The sequence below is a fragment of the Hylobates moloch genome, unplaced genomic scaffold (genome assembly GCF_009828535.3).
Source record: "Hylobates moloch isolate HMO894 unplaced genomic scaffold, HMol_V3 SCAFFOLD_14, whole genome shotgun sequence".
NCBI lineage: Eukaryota > Metazoa > Chordata > Mammalia > Primates > Hylobatidae > Hylobates > Hylobates moloch.
Window position 1 is genome coordinate 89,497,596 of NW_026652289.1, and position 16,302 is coordinate 89,513,897.

General features: G+C 42.0%; 1 pseudogene; it reads right to left on the reverse strand.

Annotated features, from left to right (window-relative positions):
• Positions 1–15,531: 15,531 nt before the first annotated feature.
• LOC116482654 (U6 spliceosomal RNA) lies at positions 15,532–15,629 on the reverse strand (annotated as a pseudogene).
• Between the last annotated feature and the right edge of the window lie 673 nt (positions 15,630–16,302).

Here is a 16,302-nt window from a genome sequence, read left to right on the forward strand (position 1 = left end):
AAAAAAAAAAAAAAAAAAAAAAAAAAGAGGTTCTTTTTGGTCTTGTGTTAGCTATTAAAGAGAATTTCAGGGTGACAGTATATCAGGTACTCTAGGTTACCCAAGCATTTTTTTCCTTTAAAGAATTCCAGAGCATTCAGTTTGGCTCAGAATATTTGGAGCTTAATTAAAGCAAAAGCAGACCTTTCCTGGGGTAGACGTGGGCTAGAATAGTTTTACCCCATCTCCACCTCTGTCATCCTGCAGTCTCCTGAAGATTCACTGAGGTTCAATGTGGGTTACCCAAGGACTTAATGTACGTTCCAAGGATGACGAAAGATGCAGAGCCAGCTGTAGCAGTGCTTATCTTTAATTCTACTAGTTAAATTTTACTCACGCCGTGGCTCATGCCTGTAATCCCAGTACTTTGGGAAGCCAAGGTGGGTGGATCACCTGAGGTCAGGAGTTCGAGACCAGTCTGGCTAACATGGTGAAACCCCGTCTCTACTAAAAATACAAAAAATTAGCTGGGCATGGTGGCGTGCGCCTGTAATCCCAGCTACTGGGGAGGCTGAGGCAGGAGAATTGCTTGAACCTGGGAGGCAGAGGTTGCAGTGAGCCCAGATTACGCCATTGCACTCCAGCCTGGGTGACAAGAGTGGAACTCTATCTCAAAAAAAAAAAGTTACTCTACCCAAATGAACAGAATAAACAAGCACCACTATGCACCATTTGTGAGGTCAATATTCCCATTGCCTAAAATAAAACTTCACCCTTGCTTGATATGCTGACACTAGAAGGGATATGACAAGGCTCAGATATGCTGGTAGGGGATACTTCAAGAAAACATATTGAAATAATGTCTTTTAAATTTTATAAAATAAAATAAAGCTTGTCTATTTTTTTCTGTTCTTATATTTATTGAGCTCAATCCCAGTTTATTTTCAGAAGTCATCTCAGACATAGTAGTGGGTGCCAGAGCATTCCTACCAACCACGAATTCTATGTATATATGGATGTATTTATCTCCTCCCTTACCCACTGTACCTTAGAACCAACCAAGAATTTCAGCATAATAAACCGATCCTTATCACACTGTCCTTGCAGATTGACTTCAGCCTTTAAACTGACTGTACTTTGAGCCCTTACCTTATCAAAACGGATCTACCTAGAAGTGGAAGAGTCCAAATTAAGGATAAAAAGTCAGCCAATGGTAAAGGAATATAGTAGCTTCCACATCCCACTTCACATTTGCACCCCATTATAATAAAATGGTTCTTTTTTGACACAGCCTCTCTGACATTTTGACATATTCATCTCTGGGTAGAGTCCTCTCTTTCTATTATTCCTAGAATAATCTTCATTTTTGTCAGATAATGGGCCCTGAATTTTACTTTTTTTTTTTTTTTTTTTTTTTTTTGAGACGGAGTCTCGCTGTGTCTCCCAGGCTGGAGTGCAGCGGCGCCATCTCGGCTCACTGCAAGCTCCGCCTCCCAGGTTCAGGCCATTCTCCTGCCTCAGCCTCCCGAGTAGCTGGGACTACAGGCACCTGCAACTACACCCAGCTAATTTTTTGTAATTTTAGTAGAGACAGGGTTTCACCACATTAGCCAGGATGGTCTCGATCTCCTGACCTCGTGATCCACCCGCCTCGGCCTCCCAAAGTGCTAGGATTATAGGCGTGAGCCACTGCGCCCAGCAATTCTACTACTTTTTCCCAGCTTTTTCTGTATAGGGTATTGAAGGGTTTTCTAGCTGAGTTGTTTGTAAGCCCGTTGACTCTTAACAGTTTTCAGAAAATGTGCAATAAAAATAATTTCTAACACTAACAATAGCAAAGCACAGAACCTCTAGGAAGCTGCAACCAATGCAGCATCAACCCTGTCCTCCAGCAGCTGAGATACTGGGGACTGAATTTCTCTGAATAAGCTTGTCATCCATCAGCATCTGTCTCATTATAAGAATAAACATCTCTCTGGAGTAGAAGAATGGGCAGGAAATGAATAACAGTACTCTTCTATAAGTAGTCTACCTACAGAAGCATACAAAGGTGCATCTATACCAGCCTGTGTTAAGAGTAAAATATGGAAGGGAACAACATAATCCCCTCCAATATGGCATAGAAGACACACAGGATTGTTTCGATGTGAAGACAGATCTCAGGGTTTCCTTCTGCCCTGATATTTCTGAAGCCTATGTTGTTAAAATTAGCTTTCTTAGTCTCTTTTTCACTATTGCTATTGTCTTATTAAAGTAGCTTGTTTGTAAGAGTCTTGCAGAGTCCACAAAAAGCCTAAAATTTGTGCTTTAGCACAAATAAATATAGAAGTTATAGTAAAATCTAGAAAACTACCTGGTGTATTGTAATTTCTTAAGCTGTAAGTAATTATTAGTAATGAAGGATTTATGGGATTCGAGAAGATGGAATCTCACAAATGCCAAACCAACTGTTTGATTTCACAGACAAGATTGATGGCAACTGGGAAGTTAAATTTTAATTATAGTGAGTAATTTTATTCTTCCATATTTTAGCAAAGCTTCTATAAAAAGGCTTACTAATTTGAATTTTAATTCTTTTCCTTGTTTCAGCCCTGCTGAAGGTGATAATGAGCGCTAAAATTTTCACAAGTAAGTAGAGGGCAAAGAGAAAGAAAAAAGGAAATTGCCACAGCCCTGCTAGCCAGCCCTTTAGAACTGATAATACATTCCTTTCCTAATCAATCCATTCCTTCCCAGAGAATTGGGAATTCTACTGGCTCCAAAAGCATCACGTGATAATTTTCAAATTTATAGGGTAAAAAAAGATCAGTTTCCCTAGACTGCCAATAAAGGACAGAGTTGCTATTCTTATCTCTGATTGTTTCCCATCCCTTAATCTGTGTTTTTCTTAAGTATTTTGCATACAAGTAAGATGATAGAGAGGCTCTTGGTGAGAAGAACAAAACTTCTCACTTATATTTTCTCTTTTTCAGGTAAGAACAGAAGTCATCACAATCTTTGTTCTCTGTAGATTCACCAATCTGCACTCCATTGGGATCATGTTAGAAGACCTCGGTGAATACATGACCAAACTCCCTAATTCTCTTTTCTCCTTTTAAACCTCTATAGGAATACAAACAATTTTAGAAATGAGAATATTTAGTTATGGAAAAAGTGAAGACCTTGGTGGGAAGTTTGTTTCTACAGAATGAAAAGCATGAATTCTAAATTTATAAAAATTAGTAGGAACCAGAGCTGGATGCAGTGGCTCACGCCTGTAATCCCAGCACTTTGGGAGGCTGAGGTGGCTGGATCACCTGAGGTCGGGAGCTCGAGACCAGCCTGGCCAACGTGGAGAAACCCCATCTCTACTAAAAATACAAAATTAGCTGGGCATGGTGACATATGCCTGTAATACCAGCTACTCGGGAGGCTGAGGCAGGAGAATGGCTTGAACCCAAGAGGCAGAGGTTGTGGTGAGCGAGATCGCGCCCGTGCACTCCACCCTGGGCAACAAGAACAAAACTCCATCTCAAAAAAAAAAAAAAAATTAGTAGGAACCAGGGAAATAGAAATAGGAACAGTGTGAATTCCCTATAAACTTCCTAATCAGATGAGTATAGGATTTGTAATGGAAAGGTGGAACAAAAGGATGTTTCTTAAGAATACGTGTTATTCTTCATTGCAAGTTTTTGTTTGTTTGTTTGTTTTTCGGTTTTTGATTTTTGTTCTGAGACAGGGTCTCGCTCTGTTACCCAGACTGGAGTGCAGTGGCGCAATCTCAGCTCACTGCAACCTCCACCTCCTGGGTTCAAGCAATTCTCCCACCTCAGCCTCCCTAGTAGCTGGGACTACAGGCATGTGCCACCAATCCCAGCTAACATTTTTGTATTTTTCGTAGAGACGGGGTTTCACCATGTTGGCCAGACTGGTCTCAAACTCCTGACTTCAGGTGACCTACCTGCCTCTGCCTCACAAAGTGCTGGGATTACAGGGGTGAGCCACTGAACCCGGCCGATTGAAAGTTTTAAGTTATGGACCCTTTAAGTTATGGAAGATTGACAATCAGAAGACAAACAAGTAAGGAAGAGATAGGAGTTAGATGTTCGGAAGGAATACAACAGGTTTGGACTTTTGCTATTTCATGATAGGTTTTGGCTTAGATTTGCAAAGCTAGCATTCCAAAAGTTGTTTCATTTCCACATAAGTATTAATCTACCACTAGATACCATTCTCACAGATAATGGTTAACTGGGTCAAAGATTGGCATGCTTTTGATTTTCTTTTTCAAATAACATTCTGCTAAAGAAGCTAAACATAATTGATTCCTAGAATTATCTCTAAATTGAGTTATACACATTATAAGAGGTTTCAAAGAATTATACTTAGCTATAATTAATTATATCCTATACTTATTCTCAAATACTATAATCATTGCTTATTCTAGTGTTGTCCTGCTTACTTCATTTTATCTAAAAATTCTTTTAGATGAAGTCTTGCTCTGTCTCCCAGGCTGGAGTGCAGTGGTACAATCCCGGCTCACTGCAACCTCCACCTCCCAGGTTCAAGTGATTCTCTTACCTCAGGCTCCCTAGTAGCTGGTATGACAGGTGCACGCCACCATGCCCAGCTAATTTTTGTATTTTTAGTAGATATGGGGTTTTGCCATATTGGCCAGGCTGGTTTCGAACTCCTGACCTCAGGTGACTCACTCGCCTAGGCCTCCCAAAGTGCTGAGATTACAGGCGTGAGCCACTGTGCCCTGCCCATTGTATCCAAATCTTAAGGAGAGCAAAATTTTCAAATTTACCCAGGACTATTCATGAATTTGGTCTTCTAATGGCCCAAGCCAGAGTTCTGGGATCTTCAGCAGCTTTGTCAGGTATCAAAACCTCTCATTTCTTTCACTGAGGCTTTAACAGTTCTAGCCTGGTATCTGCTAAGCTTGAGTAAGCTTTAGGAAACCTTCTCAGTGCACCTGATTATGTCCCCGAGTCTCAGAGATGTTTTGCTTCCTGAGCTGAAGAAGAAACAGAGGAACACTCCTTTTGACCACCTTGATGGTTAATTTTATGTGTCAACTTGGCTAGGTTAAGGTTCATGGTTGTTTGGTCAAACGCCAGTCTAGATGTTGCTGTGAAGGTATTTTTTAAATGTGAGTAGTATTTAAATCAGTAGACTTTGAATGAAGCAGATCATCCTCCATAATGTGAGCAGATCTCATTCAATCCATTGAAGGCCTTAGGAGCAAAGACTGAGGTTTCCTGAAGAAGAAATACTCTTCAAGACTGCAACATAGAAACCCTGCCAGAGCTGCTGGGCACGGTGGCTCAGGCCTGTAATCCCAGCACTTTGAGAGGCCAAGGTGGGTGGATCACCTGAGGTCAGGAGTTTGAGACCAGCCTGGCCAACATGGTGAAACCCCATCTCTATTAAAAATGAAAGATTATCCAGGCGTGGTGGCAGGTCCCTGTAATCCCAGCTACTCGGGAGACTGAGGCAGGAGAATGGCTTGAATTAGGGTGGTGGAGGTTGCAGTGAGCCGAGACCATGCCACTGCACTCCAGCCTGGGTGACAGAGTGAGACTCTGTCCCTTGCTGCCCCCGCCAAAAAAAAAAAAAAAAAAGGAAAGAAACCCTGCCAGAGTTCCTACCCTGCCCGGTCTGCCCAGTCTGCCCTATAGACTTTGGACTCAAGCCTGCAGCCTCACCTCTTACCTGAATTTTCAGTCTGCTGACCTGCTCTGCAAATTTTAGACTTGCCAGCTCCCAGAATTACATGAGCCACTTCCTGAAAAATCTCTCTCTCTCTCTCTCTTGCTCTCTCTCTCTCACTCTCTCTCTCTCTATATATACACACACACACATACATACAATTGATATATATATATATATATACACCCACACACACATACATACAATGTGTAGGTAGATGGATAGATCTCCTATTGGTTCTGTTATTCTGGAGAACTGTGACTAATACAACTTTTCTAATAAGAAAGTTATTCCTCTGTCTTTACTTTCCACATTTTTTCTGTTTGGAACTAGCATTTGTAATTTGCATCAAATACTTGTATTTATTTACAAGCATTTCTTCATGAGCTCATGAAGCTCTGATATATTTCTATTGTGCTGCTTCTTATTTTTATTAGAGAACCTTATCATCCATTTCTTCTTAAAAAGAGAACATTTCAAAATTACATTCAATAGAAAGTAATGTTATAGCAGAAATACAAAGTGAAATCTCCATACTTTGTTAAAAATTTTTTTCAGATGGAACTCTTAAAAACATTTTAAGTCCTTGAGTATATCTACTGGATAACATTCATTTCCTTTTTTTTGAATATAGTTAACTATATTTAGTGGATTATGGGTGGAGAAGAAGGATATTTGAATATTTAAGACACAAAAGACAAGATTGATACCAAGACTGACAACACAGAACAAATGCCAATTTACAGGAGAGAAGGTAGAGATGTTAATAGTGATAAATTAAGAATCCTTTGGAACTTTTTCATAATAGGCTGGTAGTATATAGAACACATGACTACCTTAAGTTCCTTTCTCCTAATATCTCTTGTTGCCTGTAGCTTCAAAAGTGTCCCACTGGGAGAGTGACTTTTCCAAGACTGTCATGGGTATCTTTCTCACTGGGGCTTGTGCCTCCTAATGCTTGTGTGGCAGGTAGGTGCTTCTTTGAGTCTTCGTGACAGAAACACATAGAAATATGATTTAGTCCTTTAAGAAATAAAAAGGAACCCATCCAGTTTTCAAGGGGGAAAAAAGTTCAAAACAATCAGAAACTTTTTTTTTTTTTTGTACCCAAAGCAAAGCTTACTCAGGATTTTCAGAGTGGTAAAAAAAAAAAAAAAGAAAAGAAAAAGAAAAGAAAAGTAGACAACATGCTTCTTATCTTCGAAAAATTACAGACGGGTTAATTTTAAAAAGGAGAAGACACATGCTACTATTTAAAGAAGTCCCAGAAGGCCTTAAACTTGAAATCCCCGCTGTGGTAGCAGCTTTCCTCATTACCCTCATTCTTAGGCATCTTCTATGTCCCCAGAGGAATTGAAGTCAACTCTGTTTTTTTATTCAGTACAGTGTCCAGCAGCAACTATGACAACTATGTGTGCTGCAAAGAATTTTTCCAGAGGTGGGTGTCTCCAGGGCTACAGAGTTCCCTCTCAGCACTTTATGGGGGAAGTTATTCTCTACTCTACACTTGAAAGTAGAGAAGAAAAGAAACATGTGTGAAAGTATTTGGAAGTGAATAAGTGGTGTGTGTAAAGGGGAATGTCATGTTCAGCCTTGTGTTTTTCCTTCCTTCTTCCTACTGGAACGCATTTCAGTCTTTGTTACCCAGTTAGTAGAAGTTGTAGATCTGAGTAGAAGTTTTCTTTTTTTATTATTATTATTATTATTATACTTTAGGTTTTAGGGTACATGTGCACAATGTGCAGGTTTGTTACATATGTATCCATGTGCCATGCTGTTTTGCTGCACCCATTAACTCGTCATTTAGCATTAGGTGTATCTCCTAATGCTGTCCCTCCCCCCTCTCCCCACCCCACAACAGTCCCCGGAGTGTGATGTTCCCCTTCCTGTGTCCATGAGTTCTCATTGTTCAATTCCCACCTATGAGTGAGAACATGCGGTGTTTGGTTTTTTGTCCTTGCGATAGTTTCCTGAGAATGATGTTTTCCAGTTTCATCCATGTCCCTGCAAAGGACATGAACTCATCATTTGTTATGGCTGCATAGTATTCCATGGTGTATATGTGCCACATTTTCTTAATCCAGTCTATCGTTGTTGGACATTTGGGTTGGTTCCAACTCTTTGCTATTGTGAATAGTGCCGCAATAAACATACGTGTGCATGTGTCTTTATAGCAGCATGATTTATAGTCCTTTGGGTGTATACCCAGTAATGGGATGGCTGGGTCAAATGGTATTTCTAGTTCTAGATCCCTGAGGAATCGCCACACTGACTTCCACAATGGTTGAACTAGTTTACAGTCCCACCAACAGTGTAAAAGTGTTCCTATTTCTCCACATCCTCTCCAGCACCTGTTGTTTCCTGACTTTTTAATGATGGCCATTCTAACTGGTGTGAGATGGTATCTCACTGTGGTTTTGATTTGCATTTCTCTGATGGCCAGTGATGATGAGCATTTCTTCATGTGTTTTTTGGCTGCATAAATGTCTTCTTTTGAGAAGTGTCTGTTCATGTCCTTCGCCCACTTTTTGATGGGGTTGTTTGTTTTTTTCTTGTAAATTTGTTTGAGTTCGTTGTAGATTCTGGATATTAGCCCTTTGTCAGATGAGTAGGTTGCAAAAATTTTCTCCCATTCTGTAGGTTGCCTGTTCACTCTGATGGTAGTTTCTTTTGCTGTGCAGAAGCTCTTTAGTTTAATGAGATCCCATTTGTCAATTTTGGCTTTTGTTGCCATTGCTTTTGGTGTTTTAGACATGAAGTCCTTGCCCATGCCTATGTCCTGAATGGTATTGCCTAGGTTTTCTTGTAGGATTTTAATAGTTTTAGGTCTAATATTTAAGTCTTTATTATCTCAATAGATGCAGAAAAGGCCTTTGACAAAATTCAGCAACGCTTCATGCTAAAAACTCTCAATAAATTAGGTATTGATGGGACGTATCTCAAAATAATAAGAGCTATCTATGACAAACCAACAGCCAATATCATACTGAATGGGCAAAAACTGGAAGCATTCCCTTTGAAAACTGGCACAAGACAGGGATGCCCTCTCTCACCACTCCTATTCAACATAGTGCTGGAAGTTCTGGCCAGAGCAATCAGGCAGGAGAAGGAAATAAAGGGTATTCAATTAGGAAAAGAGGAAGTCAAATTGTCCCTGTTTGCAGATGACATGATTGTATATCTAGAAAACCCCATTGTCTCAGCCCAAAATCTCCTTAAGCTGATTAGCAACTTCAGCAAAGTCTCAGGATACAAAATCAATGTACAAAAATCACAAGCATTCTTGTACACCAATCACAGACAAACAGAGAGCCAAATCATGAGTGAACTCCCATTCACAATTGCTTCAAAGAGAATCAAATACCTAGGAATCCAACTTACAAGGGATCTGAAGGACCTCTTCAAGGAGAACTACAAACCACTGCTCAATGAAATAAAAGAGGATACAAACAAATGGAAGAACATTCCATGCTTATGGGTTGGAAGAATCAATATCATGAAAATGCCAGGCCGGGCGCGGTGGCTCAAGCCTGTAATCCCAGCACTTTGGGAGGCCGAGGCGGGCGGATCACGAGGTCAGGAGATCGAGACCATCCTGGCTAACACGGTGAAACCCCGTCTCTACTAAAAATACAAAAAATTAGCCGGGCGTGGTGGCGGGCGCCTGTAGTCCCAGCTACTCGGAGAGGCTGAGGCAGGAGAATGGCGTGAACCCAGGAGGCGGAGCTTGCAGTGAGCCGAGATCGCGCCACTGCACTCCAGCCTGGGCGACAGAGCGAGACTCCGTCTCAAAAAAAAAAAAAAAGAAAATGCCCATACTGCCCAAGGTAATTTATAGATTCAATGCCATCCCCATCAAGCTACCAATGACTTTCTATACAGAATTGGAAAAAACTACTTTAAAGTTCATATGGAACCAAAAAAGAGCCCGCATTGCCAAGTCAATCCTAAGCCAAAAGAACAAAGCTGGAGGCATCACGCTACCTGACTTCCAACTATACTACAAGGCTACAGTAACCAAAACAGCATGGTACTGGTACCACAACAGAGACATAGATCAATGGAACAGAACAGAGCCCTCAGAAATGATGCCTCACATCTACAACTATCTGATCTTTGACAAACCTGACAAAAACATGAAATGGGGAAAGGATTCCCTATTTAATAAATGGTGCTGGGAAAACTGGCTAGCCATATGTAGAAAGCTGAAACTGGATCCCTTCCTTACACCTTATACAAAAATTAATTCAAGATGGATTAAAGAAGTTTTCTTGTTTGTCGAAAGAGCATTACCGCTAGTGGTTGAAAGGGTGGCACTTCCAGAGAGAAAGAGGTGGCAGCAGCCCTTTTGCAACTTTTAAACAGTGATGAGAATTCTGGCCCTTTGTCTTTAAGCATTATGTTAAGCAGACTTTGACGTTTTTCTTTCAGCATTTTACTCAACATTACTAACCCCTTTTCCTTCTCTGGTCCCTGAGAAAACATGGACTACCATGCAAAAGCTCCTACCAAATGCTGTGGCATCTTCAATCACAGTTCCTGGCCACCACAAGCGGGCCAAGTCCCTGAGCCACACACCTGAATTGATAGATCTTCTATAGAAGCATAGACTGGGCATCCTTTGCTTGTCTCCAGCTTCTCTGCATTGCACCGTTTTGCTACATACCATGAGAATGACTCAACCTCTTGCACCCTCAAGTACCTGGCTTTGAGCAGTTACCTTTCCTAAGCGAAAAGTTAGCATCTGAAAAGAGATCACTTGCTTTAGAAATATATTAAAGATGCCTGTCGTGGGGTTGGAGGAGGGGGGAGGGATAGCATTAGGAGATACACCTAATGTAAATGACGAGTTAATGGGTGCAGCACACCAACATGGCACATGTATACATATGTAACAAACCTGCACGTTGTGCACATGTACCCTAGAACTTAAAGTATAATGAGAAAAAAGAAATATATTAAAGATGGGTTTCCCTGTGAGGAATGACTCCAATACATGAGAGATGGTCCATCTGAATAAATCCTTAAGTGAAATAAAGACTACGATAGACATTACTGATGCTGGTATACTTTGGACAAATGAATTCGGGGAACAGAAGAAACTACATGGACCCAGGTGCAGTGGCTCACACCTGTAATCCCAGCACTTTGGGAGGCCGAAGCAGGTGGATCAGGAGTTCAAGATCAGCCTGGCCAACATGGTGAAACCCCGTCTCCACTAAAAATGCAAAAAATGAGCCGGGTGTGGTGGCGTGTGCCTGTAGTCCTGGCTGCTCAGGAGGCTGAGGCACAAGAATCACTTGAACCCAGGAGGTGGAGGCTGCAGTGAGCCAAAATCATGCCACTGCACTCTAGCCTAGGGTGACAGAGTGAGACTCTGTGTCAACAAACAAACAAACAAACAAAACAAAAGAAGAAACTACGAGGAGACTAGGAGTCTTTATTAGGAGAAAGGAAATTTACTTTACCTGTAAATGGAAATGGAGCTTAGAATTGTATTTATGGGCTAAGAGAGTGACATGTACCCAGGTATGGGAGAAACTTCAAAGCCTTGCTGACCTTTGGCCATGCCTACAAGCAGGTGTTCTCTCTTACAAGAGCCCCTTTCAAATCCTAGGCACATTTTAGTCACACGACTGCAAACTCAAAATTAATTTGCCTCAGTTCTAGTGGTGGTCAGGTCCGGTGGTCAGGTGGTGGGTGAAGATTGCAATTTTAAATAAAATGGTTAGGGAAGGACTCACATTTAAGCAAAGACCTGAAGGAGGCAGGGGAACAACTCATGGAGATAGCTGGGGACAAGCCTTCCAGAAGAAAAGCAAGAGCAAAGGTCTGACAGTGAAAGTCTGTCTAGGGTGTTCTGGGGCCAGCGACGAGGCCTGTGAGGCTGGTGTGAAGTGAGGAAGGGAGGTGGAGGGGCTGGAGCTGGGGTGGCAGCGGGGCCCAGGTTGTGTGGAACTTGTGTAAGCACACAGGCTTCCCCTGAGTGAGTTGGAAGGGAGAGGAGTGACGTGACCTGACTTTTGTTTTAACGGGATCATTCTAGCTGCTGATGAGAGCAGACTAAAAGGGAACAAGGGTAGAAGCAAGGATATCAGGACGAGGTGTTTTCAGTAAGCCAGGGGAGAGATGACAGTAGCTGGCACCAGGACTGGAGCAACCGAGGTGGCAAGAAGTGGTAGGATTCTGAATATATTTCAAAGGTAGATGGATCTGCTGGTGGATTAGATATGAAGTGTGAGAGAAAGAGAGGAGTCACAGCTGAGTCCAAGGTTGTCAGCCTGAGCCATTGGAGGGATGGAATTACCTTAACTAAACAGAGGAAGACTCAGGGAGAGGCAGGTGTTGGGAGAAGCATCAGAAGTTCAGTTTGGGATGTGCCTAGCAGAGACATTGAATAGGCAGTTGAATACATGAGTGTAGACAAGTCAGGACTGGAGTTATAAATTTGGGAGTCATATACATGGAAATGAAAGCCACGAGACTGAATGAGATTCCCAAGAAAAATATAGACAGAATCTAAGGGAAAGAGCCAAAGACTGAGCCCTGGAGCACTCCAATGGTTAAAGTCAGTAGGAACCAGCCAAGGAGATGGAGAAATAGCAGCCATTGAGGAGAGAGGAAAGCCAGGTGAGAGGGGTATTATGAAAACCAGAGGAAGGTTGGGCACAGTGGCTCTAGCCTGTAATCCCAGCACTTTGGGAGGCCGAGGCAGGCGGATCACCTGAGGTCAGGAGTTCGAGACCAGCCTGACCAACATGGAGAAACCCTGTCCCTACCAAAGATACAAAAGAATGATAGGAGTCCTGCTAAGGAGATTCTAGGGAAAGTTTCTGCTTCTATGAAAGAGCTACACAGAAAAAAGTAACACTAGGATATAATCCCAGGAACCACTGCCTTCATCTTGCTGTCAGCCTAAGGATAAGCCAACAATGAGGGAGGCTTTCCATCCAGAAAGATGGAAAAAGACTTGGTCATAAGATAGTTGAATTTCCTTACCGCTAAACTTCCTATTGTGTGCAATAAGTTTTCTTGTTTAACCTACTTTAAGTGAAGTTTCCATTACGTGCAACCAAAAGGAACCCAAATCATGTGGGGGTTATTCAGGGTTGATGTTTTAAAAATGGAAATTTGAATATGGCGTGGCAAAGTGGGTGTGACCACAGGAGGAAATGAGAACGAGGCTTGAATGGAAGTTTATTGTACTCACAGGCCCAGAGAGGAGTCATCACATACCACACAGGTCCACAAGGGAATTGTCAAGTTTTGGTCACGTGGTGGAAGACAAGCGCCGGGGGAAGCTTAGGCATGAGTCTTTGTTGGGGTTTCCTTGGGAAAGGCAAGGCAGAGCAGAGTAAGCAGCTTGGGATTGACTAGTTTGAATAATTCTGACCAGCTCTGGGCTATAGGAGTGATCTGCAGTTGCCTGGTTTAGAGCAGGGGAAATACTGATTTGGTGTCTGAGAGATCGATAAGGAGATGGCGGGGCTATCAACTTGGGATTGGTTGGTTTGTATATGAAAAATGTCCTCCTAGCCAAGCCCTTTGCTCTCTCTAAGAATTAGCAAGCCCTGGAAGGGGCAGTCTTTCTCTGGCCTGCAAGATGTCAAAACATCATGAAATACAGAAAATAAAAAACACAATTAATACAACTGGATATCTTCAAAACAAATAATGGCAGTCAAAAGCATAAGATTCCAGAGTGTTAGTTAGGGTTCTTCAACTGTATAAAGAGTCCATTTAAACCAGAGGGGTAGAGTTCTAGGGAGACATGATTGTCTGAGAAGCACATTTATCAGAGATAGCCAAGCAAAAAGGGGAGACGAGAGATGAAGACGGGGAAGATCAGAGGCATTTCTGGCAAAGGGGAAAACGTGCAAAATCCCTGGGGCAGAAGAGAGCATGGCTCTGGGATAGCCAGAGTGGAGGGAAGCCAGGGAAAGTGGCATGAGACAGGCTGGAGGTGGGCGGGTGCAAGGCCATGTAGGGCCGTGTAGTCCATTGTAAGGATTTGGGACTTTGTTTTAGAGAAAAATGAGAATTCCATTGAGAGACTTTGCGGAGATGGGGAGAAGAGGGGACCAGATTTGCATACGGAGAGGTCAGTCTGGCTGCTGAGGCTTGAGAAAGCTGTGGCAATAGTTCAGGTGAGAGATATTGGTAGCTTGGACTAGAATGGAGGCAGCAAGGAAGAAAAAAATAAGTAGGTTGTTGATTAATTTGTTCTAAGCTGGAGGTATACATTTGGCAGATTTCCTATAGATCATAATGAAATCATGGGTAGTAAAGTGAGGGAAGGATCTAGTGAAGAATGAGAAAGAAATGGGGCCTTGAAAAGAGCCCTAAGGAAGCCTAAGACTTTCGAGTCCTTTAGACTCCAGGGCTTGGTAAACTTATCCTGTAAAGGATCAGATAGTAAATATTTTAGGCTTTGTAGCCAAGAATCAAAATCAAGATATTATGTGGGTACTTATATAACAAAGAGGAAAAAGAAGCCATAAAGCTCTTATCAACAAAATTCAAAATATAATAAAAATTGAGGACAACCTTTTTATAATACAGTTCTACCAATGAGAAAAATGAAATTTTCTTTTGGGGGAATGATAGTTTTGTTTAATTGGTGTTCAACGTTAGTGTTCCCTATTATAAAAATAAATTGCAAATGTTCATCTATTAAAGTGATGAGGTTTTGCATCTTTATATATTTCAAATGTCTTTTCACCCAGACAAGTAATGCCAAATGCTGATATCAATTCAGGAACATATAATTTTTTTTTTTTTTTGAGATGGAGTCTCGCTCTGTCTCCCAGAGTGCAGTGGCGCTATCTTGGCTCACTGCAAGCTCCACCTCTTGGGTTCACGCCATTCTCCTGCCTCAGCCTCCGGAGTAGCTGGGACCACAGGCGCCCGCCACCATGCCCGGCTAATTTTTTTGTATTTTTAGTATAGACGGAGTTTCACCGTGTTAGCCAGGATGGTCTTGATCTCCTGACCTCGTGATCTGCCCACCTTGGCCTTCCAAAGTGCTGGGATTACAGGCGTGAGCCACCACGCCTGGCCCAGGAACATACAATGTAAACTGAACATATTCATTGCTTGGAAAGGTATTTATAGAATTCTATTAGATTCTTCTTTTGACAGTTGGTTTTTAGCATGTCATTGCCAATAAATCACTTCTTTTTTTTTTGAGCCAGAGTCTTGCTCTGTCACCCAGGCTGGAGTGCAGTGGCACGATCTCGGCTCACTACAACCTCTGCCTCCCAGGTTCTAGCGATTCTCCTGCCTCAGCCTCCTGAGTAGCTGGGACTACAGACACGCGCCACCATGCCCAGCTAATTTTTGTATTTTTTAGTAGAGACGGGGTTTCACCATATTGGCCAGGATGGTCTCAAACTCCTGACCTCATGATCCGCCCGCCTTGGCCTCCCAAAGTGTTGGGATTAGAGGCGTGAGCCACCACGCCTGGCCTACACTTTCTTTTTTTAATTTTAAAACAATTTTTAGGCTGGGCGCGGTGGCTCACGCCTGTAATCCCAGCACTTTGGAAGGCCGAGGCGGGCGGATCACGAGGTCAGGAGATCGAGACCATCCTGGCTAACACAGTGAAACCCTGTCTCTACTAAAAATACAAAAAAATTAGCCGGGCGCGGTGGCGGGCGCCTGTAGTCCCAGCTATTCGGGAGGCTGAGGCAGGAGAATGGCGTGAACCCGGGAGGCGGAGCTTGCAGTGAGCAGACATCGAGCCACTGCACTCCAGCCTGGGCGACAGAGCCAGACTCCATCTCCAAAAAACAAAAAAAAAACAAAAAAAAAAAACCAATAAAACAATTTTTAAAATTCTTTTAAAAATTTTAAATAAAAAATGTGGAAGGCTTCATGAATTTGCGTGTCATCCTTGCACAGGAGCCATGCTAATCTTCTCTGTATTTTAATACATGTGCTGCCAAAGCAAGCACCGATAAATCACTTTCCTAAACCACACAGTTAAATGTACTTTGAAATTACCTTTGTTCTTGCATTGAGTTCAGAAAAACTCTGCTGGAATGGTCATTTGAGCTCAGAAAATATATCTGTTGCAAATGGAGACTGGAGATCTTGCTTTTTGTTTTCAGTTTTGACAGCATGGGAAGTACATAAAGTAATTTCATATTACTTGTGATTGAGACATGAGTCATCTAAATGACTTACCATAACTTTTGAATATAAGCACTATTTTGCCTCATAATTTTAGGTTGAATTTATTAAGAAACATTATCAAGTCTGCAGCAAAAGCTAATTCCAAAGTAATTAACAGCGGTTGCGGGCAATTCTTCTATTTTAAAAAAACTTCAATCCTAGCCCCAAGCCCAAAAGATTGCAATAAAATCTTACCATTGACTGCTGTGGGTGGTGGGGGCAAGTCAAGGTATTCACACAATTCTTCAGTTCCCACTAAAGACTCAGCATTGATTCCTTCAACAATCCACAACTGAGCAGAATCAGTAACCCACGTTGATTCACCAAGACCGAAGGAAAACCACTCCACATCATTTGTGTTAATTGATTATTGTCGCTCCCACTGTCCTCAATTGGGATAGCAATCCTGCATGACAAAGGCTAATACTAATTTTAAGCAGTTTGTTTCTTCTG